The sequence below is a fragment of the Phyllobates terribilis genome, unplaced genomic scaffold (genome assembly GCF_046119375.1).
Source record: "Phyllobates terribilis strain yellow unplaced genomic scaffold, ASM4611937v1 Scaffold_4__5_contigs__length_816908805, whole genome shotgun sequence".
NCBI lineage: Eukaryota > Metazoa > Chordata > Amphibia > Anura > Dendrobatidae > Phyllobates > Phyllobates terribilis.
In genome coordinates this window covers 560,601,702-560,616,205 of record NW_027362764.1, presented here as the reverse complement: position 1 = coordinate 560,616,205, position 14,504 = coordinate 560,601,702, and positions in this window count along the sequence as shown.

Sequence of the window (14,504 nt, the reverse complement as noted above, 5' to 3'; positions counted from 1 at the left end):
GAACGAGTAATCTCCTATGCCAGCCGAAAACTGCGACCCACCGAAAGGAACCCCGAGAATTACAGCTCATTTAAGTTAGAGTTCCTGGCCGTGGTATGGGCAGTCACCGAGCGCTTTAGGCATTACCTCGCTTCTTCCCGGTTCACCGTATACACGGATAACAACCCGTTGATACACCTGGACACGGCAAGACTCGGTGCCCTGGAGCAGAGGTGGATGGCCCGTCTGTCCAACTACGAGTTCACAATCAAATACCGGGCAGGACGCTCCAATACTAACGCGGATGCCCTGTCCAGGATGCCCAACCTGCCGGACGAAGGAGAAGATCCGGAGGGACTGGAAGAAGTTGAACTCCCTGCGTTCCACCGTCATGGGACTATCCAGTATTCCCACCGGGTAAGGGGTAAGCAGGCTGCTACGTTGAACCCCTTACCCCACTACAACTGGGCGGAAACGCAAGACAGCGACCCTGCCGTCCGACTAGTGAAGGAGATGCTGACTCGGCCGGAGGCTCGCCTTGAACCAGACGCTCCGGAGGAAGCCAAACAACTATGGGCGGAGAAGAGTCGACTATTCCTTTACAAGGGGAAGTTGTGCCGCAGAATGGTCAACTCCCGGACGCATGAACTACTCTGGCAAGTAGTGGTGCCACGAAGAGACGCAGCCATGGTGATGGAGGCATACCACGACGGAGCTGGACACTTCGGGTGGAAAAAGCTGGAGTTCCTGCTGCGCGAGCGGTTCCACTGGGTAGGCATGAGGGGAACCATCGAGAAGTGGTGCAGAGACTGTGGCCCGTGCAATCTGAGAAGGAAGGACCGGGCCAGCCAGAAGACTCCCCTGCAGTCCATCGTCACCCGGCAACCGTTGGAACTGGTAGCCTTGGATCATGTAAAACTGACCCCAAGCAGAAGTGGCTACGTCTACGCGTTAACCATCGTGGATCATTACTCCCGGTTCTTGGTTGTCGTCCCCGTCAAGGACTTAACGGCTCAAACAGCAGCTAGAGCCTTCCAGCAGCACTTCTGCCGTCCACACGGGTACCCGGACCAAGTGCTGACGGACCAGGGACCTGCCTTTGAAGCGGAGGTCTTCCAGGAATTCTGCAATCTGTATGGCTGCCGGAAGATAAGGACGACACCCTACCATCCGCAACCTAATGGACTTTGTGAAAAAATGAACCAGGTGGTAATGGATCTTCTAAAAACATTGCCCCTGGAAGAACGCAGTCTGTGGCCTGAGAAGTTGCCCGATCTGGTGGACCTATACAACCACATCCCGGTAGGTTCCACCAACTGTACCCCGGCTTACCTAATGAGGGCGAGACCTGGTAAGTTACCTGTTGACCTGGAAATGAGAGTCCTGACACCTGAGGACACTTCACCAGAAACAGACTGGGACACAGAGAGGCAGCAGCAGTACCGGAGAGTACAAGAGAGCGTGGAGCGAAGTCTCTGTCAGGCTAGGGAAAGACAAGAGAAGACTTACAACCAGTATGCTCCCGCTGTTCCCCTGGTACCCGGAGAGCAGGTCTTGAAGAGGAAAAGACGGCTCCACAAGTTGGATGACCAGTGGGAGAAGGACCCGTACACCGTACTGCCCTCAAGCCACGAGAACCCGAAGGTCTGTACCATCAGTAAAGACGGAGGGGAAACCACAGCCATTGTGTCCCGGGACCACCTGAAGAAGTGTCCCGAACAACTGAGGAACCCTGAAGAGGAACAAGAAGACCATCGACCCGTGGGAGAAAGGGAAGATATGGTTAGTACCGTGCTCGGGGACTTCCCTCGGTCTTGGACTCAAGTCAATGGTGCAGTTGTGGTACCCGTACTCACCTTCCTCCAACCATCATCCCAAGAACCAACGGAGCAACGGGTAAAGCTGGAAGAACAGCCGGTCCAGGAGGCAGAAGACTCCACACGAGTAGAACAGGAGAATCAACCCTCTGCTTATAGTGAGCCTGCCGTACCCCTAGTGAGACAAAGAGCCGGTAGACAGCTGCCCAGTTTACCCTTGACAGCTCCTACACCCTGTAGTTCAGGGCCAGACAGTCAGCTCCGTAGGTCCACTAGGGCCACTAGAGGCCAGTTACCCGCACGCTGGAGAATTTGAAGTGTAAAAATAGTTTTATTTATGTTTATCTGTGTATTGTTGCTTGTGTATAATTTTGTGTTTCCAGTTGTTTTTAGGAAACCTTGGTGGATTTACCGGGAATCCTTGTACATAGTTGGAGCGTAACCCAGGATGGACTAGAGACTGTTAAGGACTCGGGGTAGGACAGACCCCTACCTGGTTACGTCTCCCTGTGTTGGTGAAATGGACACCTTGCTTCTTTCAGAGACTGCACCCGGTTGCGGACACGCCGTAACCATCTTTATATGTTTTCTTATTGTATTATTAATGGTTTTTGCCTTGTTATGTTTTTCTAAATGTGTTTAGTCCCGGAGTACTAAATTTCACTAGGGGGGAATGTGGCACCCCAGGGGTCTGGTTTTCCACAGTAATGTAATGTTATGTCTGAGAGCAGGTGGGAGGTCCTTTGGTCAGGGATCCTGTGCATGCCACACCTCCTGCCCAGTCTTGGGAGGGGAAGAACTTCCCCTGTATAAACCCGGGGCTGAGGCAGGGTGAGTCAGACAAGGAGAGTGGAGACAAGAAGCAGCATAGGAAACAGCAGAGTTACAAGGAGTCAGGGGCTGGCAGCTGCAGAGTTCGCCCTGACTAAGAAGATTCTTTACCGTACCCGGAGTCCGAGGCTGTGGGGACTAACTCCTACCCAGCAGCAGAATCCGTCAGGCAGGGGATTTCAGGTCCTCTGGCCCAGAAGCCCGAAGGCACGGTCACACGCGTGGGACCAGCACCGCCATCGTGGAGCGGAAGCCATTAGAAGGCCCCGAGTCACCGGCCATACGGGTGAGCACCACACGGTACACTCAGGGACGTGGGCTACTTATATCCGCTTCTAGCAAGGTAGCCAGAAGAGTACAGTCAGTTTGGGAGGCCTACAACTCCGCCTGGCCAGGGGAGATCCCATCTGCTCAAGGACTGACCAGGCCCCGTTCGCTAGCAAGTACTCCGGGAGGGTCTATCGTTGTTACCAGTAAAGACCCTGAATTACACCGCACCGTCTCTGAGTGGTTCCTGCTACCCCCATCATCCACGTCGGCTGCCCTGAGGCCATACCCCTCCCGTTGGGGGTTATACCATCCCCGCTGCACCATCCATCCACCGGCCTCAGCGGACTGTCCTGCAGCGGCAGCTCCATAAGCTGCATTCAACGGGTGGCGTAGTCGTACTACATCTACTGCCGTCCAGTTTGACTCCCTGGGCACGGACCGGGTCACCGCCACGAGACTACAACCCTCAAGAGATCCGGCTCCGGGTAAGCTCCCGCGTGCGCAACGCAGCGCGACACAGGCCCAGGGGCGCGTCATATACACTGCAAGTAGCCCTTAAAAGGGGTTTTGTTTTATCAAGAGGCCTAAACACTCTCCCTAGCAGCTCAGTGATCTCTCCCTAGGCTATTACAACGCAGGCTCCAGATGCAATGTGCACAAAATGATGGTGGCAGGGCTTAAATAGACCCTATGATGCTGGGCGGCCAGTCAATCACAGTAATGTCGCAACCAAGATGTCTGCAGCATTACTGTGATTGGTTAAGAAGCCCAGCATGTTTAGTGGCTGCAAAAAATGCGCCAAAATTGCAGGGCAGGACATCCGAATATAGCGAGGCGAGTACACAAATACTCGTCGAATAACGATTAACCCGAATACTGTACTATTCATGCAAATAGCGAATAGTAACGAATTCACTCGCTCATCACTAATCACAGTACATCTGTCCAGACTGCACAGCTTGCTCATTCATTGAGAGCATTTGATCCTTTGTCAAGTCTATATGAATCCTAATTATCTGTCCCAGTACGTCACCTGCTTTTGCAGTCACCAAACACACCAATTCTGCCCAAGTACACTTATATGTCCTTTGTATTATCTGTATTTGTCTGTAGAAGGGGCAGATTGGATCTCGGGGTCAGGCAACTGTTTCAACAAAGCTAGTTGGTCAGAGAGACTCCAGGGATAATAGTCCTGTGTCTGTCTGATTCTAGTCACCCTCCTCGGCCCTGATGGAGATAATGGTGTGGTGTTGGTGACAGGACATTCCACACTTTCCTCCCTCTCAAGGTTACTGTCAGGTTCCTCCCCAAAATCCAGAGCTCCCACTACCTCCGTGTCAGCATCTTCTGTCACTACATGTGATCTTGTCCAAACAGGATTCAGTATAACTCGCTTAAGGCAGGGGGCACAACATGTCACACAAGTATCTTTCCAGTTTGGTGTTTGCTGTTCACAATATTTACAAGTCCATCCATCTGGTCTGGTTTTCTGATTATAGCGAGGTGGGGCAGTTGTCATGGTCTTAGCTTTTGATGCATCAAAACATTCATAATAGACCTTAAATCCTATTGTGGTCTCTTTACACCGGTACTGCAGCATACCATTTATTCACTTGCAGTTCTTTTCCTTTGTCTTTTATCCAACCCTTCTTTTCTTCCCTGAAACGGTGACATTTTTCTACATGTAAACATCCACTCTTTGACATTTTTGCCTTTTGAGTATTGGTCCCACATTTTTCACTACTTCCTTTCCTTCCCTGTCTTTTACTATCTGTTTAGCTGTTTTGGATCCTATTGCGGGCCCTGACTACACACTGAACAAGTTGCCCATTGCTTCAACTTATCCCTCCAACAGCCCACCTTTCTGCAAATGCCCTCTCAGCATGCCTGAACCTTGTCAACAGACCACACTCCTGGGAGCATCATACTTTTGGTTTATCATAGTGTATGTGGGGGCACTGTGGAAGCATAATAATGCGGGGGGGATGGGGGGGGGGTCATTGGGGCCATCATACTGTGTGTTGACAGTTGTAGGGGCCATCATATTGTGTGGGAGTGTTGTGGGGGAGATCATACCATGGGGGGCATCATACTGTGTGAGAGAGACTTGGGGCATCATAATGTTGTGAGGGCATCATAGAATCATAGAATCATAGAATCATAGAATGGTAGAGTTGGAATGGACCTCCTGGGTCATCTGGTCCAACCCCCTGCTCAAAGCAGGATTCACTAGATCATCTCAGACAGATGTCTTTCCAGCCTCTGTTTGAAGACGTCCATTGAAGGGGAACTCACCACCTCTCGTGGCAGCCTGTTCCACTCATTAATCACCCTAGCTGTCAAAAAGTTTTTTCTAATATCTAATCTGTGTCTCCTCCCATTTAGTTTCATCCCATTGCTTCTAGTCTTTCCTTGTGCAAATGAGAATAAAGATGATCCTTCTACAATGTGACAGCCCTTGACATATTTGTAGACAGCTATTAAGTCTCCTCTCAGTCTTCTTTTTTGCAAGCTAAACATTCCCAAATCCTGCAACCGTTCCTCATAGGACATGGTTTGCAGACCAGTCACCATTCTGGTCGCTCTTCTCTGAACTTGCTCCAGTTTGTCTATGTCTTTTTTAAAATGTGGTGCCCAAAACTGTACACAGTATTCCAGATGAGGTCTGACCAAAGAGGAGTACAGACCGATAATGACTTCACGTGATCTAGACTGTATGCTTCTGTTAATACATCCCAGAATTGTATTTGCCTTTTTTACTGCTGCATCACACTGTTGACTCATGTTCAGTCTATGATCTATTAGTATACCTAAGTCTTTTTCACATGTACTGTTGCTTAGCTCTATTCCTCCCATTCTGTATATGCTTTTTTCATTTTTACTGCCCAGATGTAGTACTTTGCATTTTTCCCTGTTAAAAACCATTCTGTTGGTTGCTGCCCACTGCTCCAGTTTATTTAGGTCTTTTTGAATCCTCTCTCTCTCTTCTCTAGTATTAGCTATCCCTCCCAGCTTTGTGTCATCAGCAAATTTAATCAGTTTACCCTCAATTCCTTCATCTAAATCATTGATAAAGATGTTGAACAATACAGGTCCCAGGACGGAGCCCTGTGGTACCCCACTTGAGACATTCATCCAGCTGGATGTGAAGCCATTTACAACCACCCTTTGAGTCCGATCACTAAGCCAGTTATGAATCCACCTAACAGTTGCCTAGTCCATTGCATACTTGGTCATTTTTTCAATAAGGATGGTGTGAGATACTTTGTCAAATGCTTTGCTGAAGTCAAGATATACTATATCTACAGCATTTCCCTGATCCACCCAGTCAGTGATTCTGTCATAGAAGGAAATTAAGTTAGTCTGACATGACTTGTTAGTTACAAACCCATGCTGACTCTGGTTAATCACTTCATTCTTATCCATGTACTTACATACATGTTGTTTAATAATTTTTTCAAAGATCTTTCCTGGTATAGAAGTCAGACTCACCGGCCTATACTTCCCTGGGTCCACCTTCTTCCCCTTTTTGAAGATAGGAACAACATTTGCTCTTCTCCAGTCTTCTGGGACTTCTCCTGTTCTCCAAGAATTTTCAAAGATTATGGAGAGTGGTTCTAAAATTTCTTCTACGATCTCCTTCAGTACTCTGGGGTGTAATTCATCTGGACCTGGAGACTTGAACTCATTTATGTTAGCTAAATATTCCCTCACAATCTTTCTGTTTACAGATAACTTGGATTCCTCTATTCCTTTAAAAGGACAGTGAAGATCAGTTGATGTTACATTTTCTTTCTGAGAGAAAACAGATGCAAAATAGGAATTAAAAAGTTTGGCCTTCTCAACATCCTCTCTTACCATTTCTCCATTTTCATCCTGTAAAAATCCTATAGCATCTTTGACTTTTCTTTTACTTTTGACATACCCCCAAAATCCTTTTTTATTGCTTTTGACATCTCTTGCAAGCCTTAATTCATTGTCAGCTTTAGCTAACCTGATACGTGCCCTGCAGGATCTGCAGACTGCATTATAATCTTCTTTAGATATGCCTCCCTCTTTCCATTTAATAAACATTTCTTTCTTTCTTTTTAGCATGTGTTTAAGTTCTGTGTTCATCCATCCTGGTTTCCTTAAATGCTTCCCATTCTTCCTACTTTTCGGGATTGTTAACGATTGTGCTTTGAGAATCTCATTTTTAAAAATTTCCCATCCTTCCTGGACATTTTTGTCCTTAAGGACATCCAGCCATTGGATCCCTCCTATTCTCTTTCTGAGTCTCTTAAAATCTGCCTTTCTAAAATCTAACCTTGAAGTTTGAGTCTTCACATGTCTTCCTCCTCTAGTTATCCAAAATTCTATAATAGCATGATCGCTACCTCCTAGGGTCCCAGCCACCTTTACCTCCTCAACCATTTCCTCCCTGTTTATAAGGATTAGATCCAAAGTAGCAGATCCCCTTGTTTTCTCCCCTACCTTTTGGAAGATAAAGTTGTCAGCAAGAGAGGATAAGAATTTGCTTGACCTGTTAGTTTTACTTGAGAGAGATTCCCAACAAATGTCTGGATAGTTGAAATCTCCCATGACCACTACGTCATATTTTTTGGAGAACTTGGTCATTTGATACATAAAGAGTTCATCCTGCTGAGGGGACCTTATATACCTTATATACTGTGGGAACCTTATCATGTGTGTGCAGGAACTGTGGGGACATCATATTGTGTGTGGAGGAGGGGGTAGGATATGTGGGCTCGATTAGGACTTTCGATATGGGGCCCCGTTAATTATACATACACCCCTACCTGCATAAGCTATATACTGACAGCTCAATTACCTGCACCCTACTGGAATATAACATTTGCATTCTCAATTCAAGAATTGTATTTCCAACGTATCTATGTACTTACCAGAGTTCATCATTCTCACCAAGACATGCGAGGGATGTTTGAGCATATTTGATACTCTGCTTCCATCTTCTGGTGATAGTGCTGAATTACCACCTTGCTGGGCAATTCACACATCTATAACAGCATAAGAAATAGTCTTACCTACTTAATTTAATCATATTTGCTAAAACCAGGGATTGAAGCTTGAAGAGGGCAATTTGCATATTCCAGGTGCCTTCTGGGAAAAGCGAAGAGTCTCCTTGAGCTAGAAGATCGTTGGGTACAGCCGGGACCAGCTGCTTGGAAAGCATCGCCAAACCAGGGATTGAAGCTTGAAGAGGGCAATTTGCATATTCCAGGTGCCTTCTGGGAAAAGCAAATAGTCTCCTTCAGCTAGAAGATCGTTGGGTACAGCCGGGACCAGCTGCTTGGAAAGCATCGCCAAACCAGGGATTGAAGCTTGAAGAGGGCAATTTGCATATTCCAGGTGCCTTCTGGGAAAAGCGAAGAGTCTCCTTCAGCTAGAAGATCGTTGGGTACAGCCGGGACCAGCTGCTTGGAAAGAATCGCCAAATCGCGCGCCTGACGGCGCTCAAGTTTGTTTCATTTGTTTCTCCTAGGGTATCACAAGAAAGAAGACAGACATCAAGTCAGCAGGGACAAGGAGCAGCATGGCAGATGTGACAACCTACATGGTGAGCTGCAACATGTGCTACATGTTCACAGATCGACCAGAAGCTGAAACCAACTTCACCTGCCAGAAGTGTAGACTACTGGCTCTTTTAGAAGAAAAGGTGCGGAGACTGGAAGAAAGAATTGCGACATTAAAACTCATCAAGGAAAATGAAGACTTCCTGGACAGAACAGAAGCGTCACTACTGGTCACGGAAAGTGAAGGAAGCGTCAGAGAACCTCCAGAGGCAGACAAGTGGAGGCAAGTGACCAAAAGAAGCAAGAAGACCATGGAGACACCACCAACCACACAACTGAGAAACAGATTCCAAGGACTTGTGGAGGACGAAGATGGCACACCTAAGGATGAGGAACTACCAGCAAGCAAAAAAGAAAAGAGTACCCAGAAACACCCAGAAGCGACAAGAAAAAGGACAGCCAAGAAGGGAAGAAGAGTGGTGGTGGTGGGAGACTCACTACTGAGAGGAACAGAAGCAGCTATCTGCAGACCGGACATAACCGCAAGAGAAGTATGCTGCCTCCCAGGGGCGAAGATCAAGGATGTTACCGATAGGATACCAAAGCTCATCAGTTCCAAGGATGTCCCCCCATTTCTTCTGATACATGTTGGCACCAATGACACGGCAAAGAAGGACCTACCGACAATCTGCAAGGACTTTGAAGCATTGGGGAAGAAAGTAAAAGAACTGGATGCGCAGGTAGTTTTTTCTTCTATCCTTCCAGTAGACGGGCATGGCGTCAGGAGATGGAACAGGATCCTTGATGTGAACAACTGGCTGAGACGATGGTGCAGACAACAAGGATTTGGATTCCTGGACCACGGTGTGAATTACCTCTATGACGGACTCCTTGCCAGAGACGGACTACACCTCAACAAACCCGGGAAACACACATTCGCCAGGAGACTCGCAACACTCATCAGGAGGGTGTTAAACTAGAAGAAGAGGGGATGGGAAGAAAAACGCCGGACACGAACATGCAACCAGAGAACATACTAATGAAAGATATGAAGTGCGACAAAGAAGGTCCAAGACAAGATACTTGGAAGGGAGGTAAGAAAATTTCTAATACAATCCACAGGGAGAAGATTGGAACAAAACAAAATCGTGTAAACTGCGTGCTAGTGACGCGCCCCTGGGCCTGTGTCGCGCTGCGGTGCGCACGCGGGAGCTTACCCGGAGCCGGATCCGTGGAGGGTTGTAGTCTCGTGGCGGTGACCCGGTCCGTGCCCAGGGAGTCAAACTGGACGGCAGTCTACTAGTAGTAAATAGTTGATGACTACGCCACCCGTTGAGTGCAGCCAGGGAGCTGCTGCTGCGGGGCAGACCGCTGAGGCCGATGGTAGGATTATGCAGCGTGATAGTATAACCCCCAACGGGAGGGGTATGGTCTCAGGGCAGCCGACGTGGATGATGGGGGTAGCAGGAACCACTCAGAGACGGTACGGTGTAGTTCAGGGTCTTTACTGGTAACAACGATAGACCCTCCCGGAGTACTTGCTAGCGAACGGGGCCTGGTCAGTCCTTGAGCAGATGGGATCTCCCCTGGCCAGGCGTAGTTGTAGGCCTCCCAAACTGACTGTACTCTTCTGGCTACCTTGCTAGAAGCTGATGTAAGTAGCCCACGTCCCTGAGTGTACCGCGTGGTGCTCACCCGTATGGCCGGTGACTCGGGGCCTTCTAATGGCTTCCGCTCCACGATGGCGGTGCTGGTCCCACGCGTGTGACCGTGCCTTCGGGCTTCTGGGCCAGAGGACCTGAAATCCCCTGCCTGACGGATTCTGCTGCTGGGTAGGAGTTAGTCCCCACAGCCTCGGACTCCGGGTCCGGAAAGAAGTCTTCTTAGTCAGGGCGAGCTCTGCAGCTGCCAGCCCCTGACTCCTTGTAACGCTGCTGTTTCCTATGCTGCTTCTTGTCTCTACTCCACTTGTCTGACTCACCCTGCCTCAGCCCCGGGTTTATACAGGGGAAGTTCTTCCCCTCCCAAGACTGGGCAGGAGGTGTGGCATGCACAGGATCCCTGACCAAAGGACCTCCCACCTGCTCTCAGACATAACATTACATTACTGTGGAAAACCAGACCCCTGGGGTGCCACATTCCCCCCTAGTGAAATTTAGTACTCCGGGACTAAACACATTTAGAAAAACATAACAAGGCAAAAACATTAATAATACAATAAGAAAACATATAAAGATGGTTACGGCGTGTCCGCAACCGGGTGCAGTCTCTGAAGAGAGCAAGGTGTCCATTTCACCAACACAGGGAGACGTAACCAGGTAGGGGTCTGTCCTACCCCGAGTCCTTAACAGTCTCTAGTCCATCCTGGGTTACGCTCCAACTATGTACAAGGATTCCCGGTAAATCCACCAAGGATTCCTAAAAATCACTAGAAACACAAAATTATACACAAGCAACAAGACACAGAAAAACATAAATAAAACAATTTATACACTTTAAATTCTCCAGCGTGCGGGTAACTGGCCTCTAGTGGCCCGAGTGGACCTACGGAGCTGACTGTCTGGCCCTGAACTACAGGGTGTAGGAGCTGTCAAGGGTAAACTGGGCAGCTGTCTACCGGCTCTTTGTCTCACTAGGGGTACGGCAGGCTCACTATAAGCAGAGGGTTGATTCTCCTGTTCTGCTTGTGTGGAGTCTTCTGCCTCCTGGACCGGCTGTTCTTCCAGCTCTACCCGTTGCTCCGTAGGTTCTTGGGATGATGGTTGGAGGAAGGTGAGTACGGGTACCACAACTGCACCATTGACTTGAGTCCAAGACTGAGGGAAGTCCCCGAGCACGGTACTAACCATATCTTCCCTTTCTTCCACGGGTCGATGGTCTTCTTGTTCCTCTTCAGGGTTCCTCAGTTGTTCGGGACACTTCTTCAGGTGGTCCCGGGATACAATGGCTGTGGTTTCCCCTCCGTCTTTACTGATGGTACAGACCTTCGGGTTCTTGTGGCTTGAGGGCAGTACGGTGTACGGGTCCTTCTCCCACTGGTCGTCCAACTTGTGGAGCCGTCTCTTCCTCTTCAAGACCTGCTCTCCGGGTACCAGGGGAACAGCGGGAGCATACTGGTTGTAAGTTTTCTCTTGTCTTTCCCTAGCCTGACAGAGACTTCGCTCCACGCTCTCCTGTACTCTCCGGTACTGCTGCTGCCTCTCTGTGTCCCAGTCTGTTTCTGGTGAAGTGTCCTCGGGGGTCAGGACTCCCATTTCCAGGTCAACAGGTAACTTACCAGGTCTTGCCCTCATTAGGTAAGCCGGGGTACAGTTGGTGGAACCTACCGGGATGTGGTTGTATAGGTCCACCAGATCGGGCAACTTTTCAGGCCACAGACTGCGTTCTTCCAGGGGCAACGTTTTTAGAAGATCCATTACCACCTGGTTCATTTTTTCACAAAGTCCATTAGTCTGCGGATGGTAGGGTGTCGTCCTTATCTTCCGGCAGCCATACAGATTGCAGAATTCCTGAAAGACCTCCGCTTCAAAGGCAGGTCCCTGGTCCGTCAGCACTTGGTCCGGGTACCCGTGTGGACGGCAGAAGTGCTGCTGGAAGGCTCTAGCTGCTGTTTGAGCCGTTAAGTCCTTGACGGGGACGACAACCAAGAACCGGGAGTAATGATCCACGATGGTTAACGCGTAGACGTAGCCACTTCTGCTTGGGGTCAGTTTTACATGATCCAAGGCTACCAGTTCCAACGGTTGCCGGGTGACGATGGACTGCAGGGGAGTCTTCTGGCTGGCTCGGTCCTTCCTTCTCAGGTTGCACGGGCCACAATCTCTGCACCACTTCTCGATGGTTCCCCTCATGCCTACCCAGTGGAACCGCTCGCGCAGCAGGAACTCCAGCTTTTTCCACCCAAAGTGTCCAGCTCCGTCGTGGTATGCCTCCATCACCATGGCTGCGTCTCTTCGTGGCACCACTACTTGCCAGAGTAATTCATGCGTCCGGGAGTTAACCATTCTGCGGCACAACTTCCCTTTGTAAAGGAACAGTCGACTCTTCTCTGCCCATAGTTGTTTGGCTTCCTCCGGAGCGTCTGGTTCAAGGCGAGCCTCCGGCCGAGTCAGCATCTCCTTCACCAGTCGGACGGCAGGGTCGCTGTCTTGCGTTTCCGCCCAGTTGTAGTGGGGTAAGGGGTTCAACGTAGCAGCCTGCTTACTCCTTACCCGGTGGGAATACTGAATAGTCCCATGACGGTGGAACGCAGGGAGTTCAACTTCTTCCAGTCCCTCCGGATCTTCTCCTTCGTCCGGCAGGTTGGGCATCCTGGACAGGGCGTCCGCGTTGGTATTGGAGCGTCCTGCCCGGTATTTAATTGTGAACTCGTAGTTGGACAGACGGGCCATCCACCTCTGCTCCAGGGCACCGAGTCTTGCCGTGTCCAGGTGTGTCAGCGGGTTGTTATCCGTGTACACGGTGAACCGGGAAGAAGCGAGGTAATGCTTAAAGCGCTCAGTGATTGCCCATACTACGGCCAGGAACTCTAACTTAAATGAGCTGTAATTCTCGGGGTTCCTTTCGATGGGTCGCAGTTTTCGGCTGGCGTAGGCGATTACTCGTTCCTTCCCCTGCTGGATCTGGGACAGTACGGCTCCTAGCCCGATGTTACTGGCGTCGGTGTAGAGGATAAAGGGCTGGCTATAATCCGGGTACGCCAGGATTTCGTCCCCCATGAGGGCCATCTTCAGCTGGCGGAAGGACTCTTCTTCCAGCTCTTCCCATTTGAAGGGCGGCTTCTGGTTCTTGGCCTTCCGGGACTGGCCTATCAGGAGGTCCTGCATAGGTGCTGCCTTTTTGGTGAAACCGGGAATAAACCTTCAGTAGTAGCCTACCAACCCGAGGAACTGCCGCACTTCTTTTACGCTGGAGGGGCTTGGCCATTCCTTAATTGCGGTGATTTTATCAGGGTCGGGAGCCACTCCGTCAGCGCTCACTACGTGTCCCAGGTACTGCACCTTTGGTTTCAGGAGGTGACACTTGGAGGGTTTCACCTTTAGGCCGTAACTCGCCAGAGCCTCGAACACTTCCGCCAGGTGTTTCAGGTGGTCCTCATACGTCTTGGAATATACGATGACATCGTCCAGGTACAACAGGACCGTCTCGAAGTTTCTGTGGCCCAGACAACACTCCATTAGGCGTTGGAAGGTTCCTGGTGCGTTGCAGAGTCCGAACGGCATGCAGGTGAACTCGCTAAGTCCCATCGGGGTGGTGAATGCGGTCTTCTCCCGGTCCGCCTCTGCTACAGGAACCTGCCAGTACCCGCTAGTGAGATCCAAGGTAGAGAAGAAGTTAGCAGATCTTAAAGCAGCCAATGACTCCTCTATCCTTGGTAAGGGGTACGCATCCTTGTGTGTGATACGGTTGATTTTCCGGTAATCTACACACATCCTCATGGTGTTGTCTTTCTTTTTGACTAAAACTAATGGGGCTGCCCAGGGGCTACAACTATCCCGGATTACCCCAGCCTCCTTCATGTCTCTAAGCATCCCCTTGGCGTGTTGGTAATGTGCAGGGGGTACGGGTCGATACCTCTCTTTTATGGGAGGATGATCTCCCGTGGGGATGCGATGTTCTACCCCCTTGACTCGCCCGAAGTCTAACGGGTGTTTACTAAACACTCTCTCATACTCTTGAACCACCCGATAGACTCCTTGTTTCTGATGTGAGGGAGTGGAGTCAGTACCCAGATGTAGTTGCTGACACCAGTCCTCCATGTCTTTCTTAGAGCCGTTACCTTCCTCCGGGTGAGATGGAGGCAAGGGTTCCACAGATTGTATAGAATTTTGATTAGTGATATATAATTTGGCTAGCGTGGCATACCGGGGTAGGTACACTTCCCTCTCCCCGATATTTATTATGCGAACGGGCACCCTCCCATGGCGTACATTGACGACCCCCCGTGCTGTCAAAATGGTGGGCCTACTGTCTGAGTAAACTGGTTCTACCATTGCCTGGTAATCTCTACCTCTCAGACCAATAGCTGCCCGGCACCAAATCATCATTTCACTTTTTGGGGGCATGGTAATAG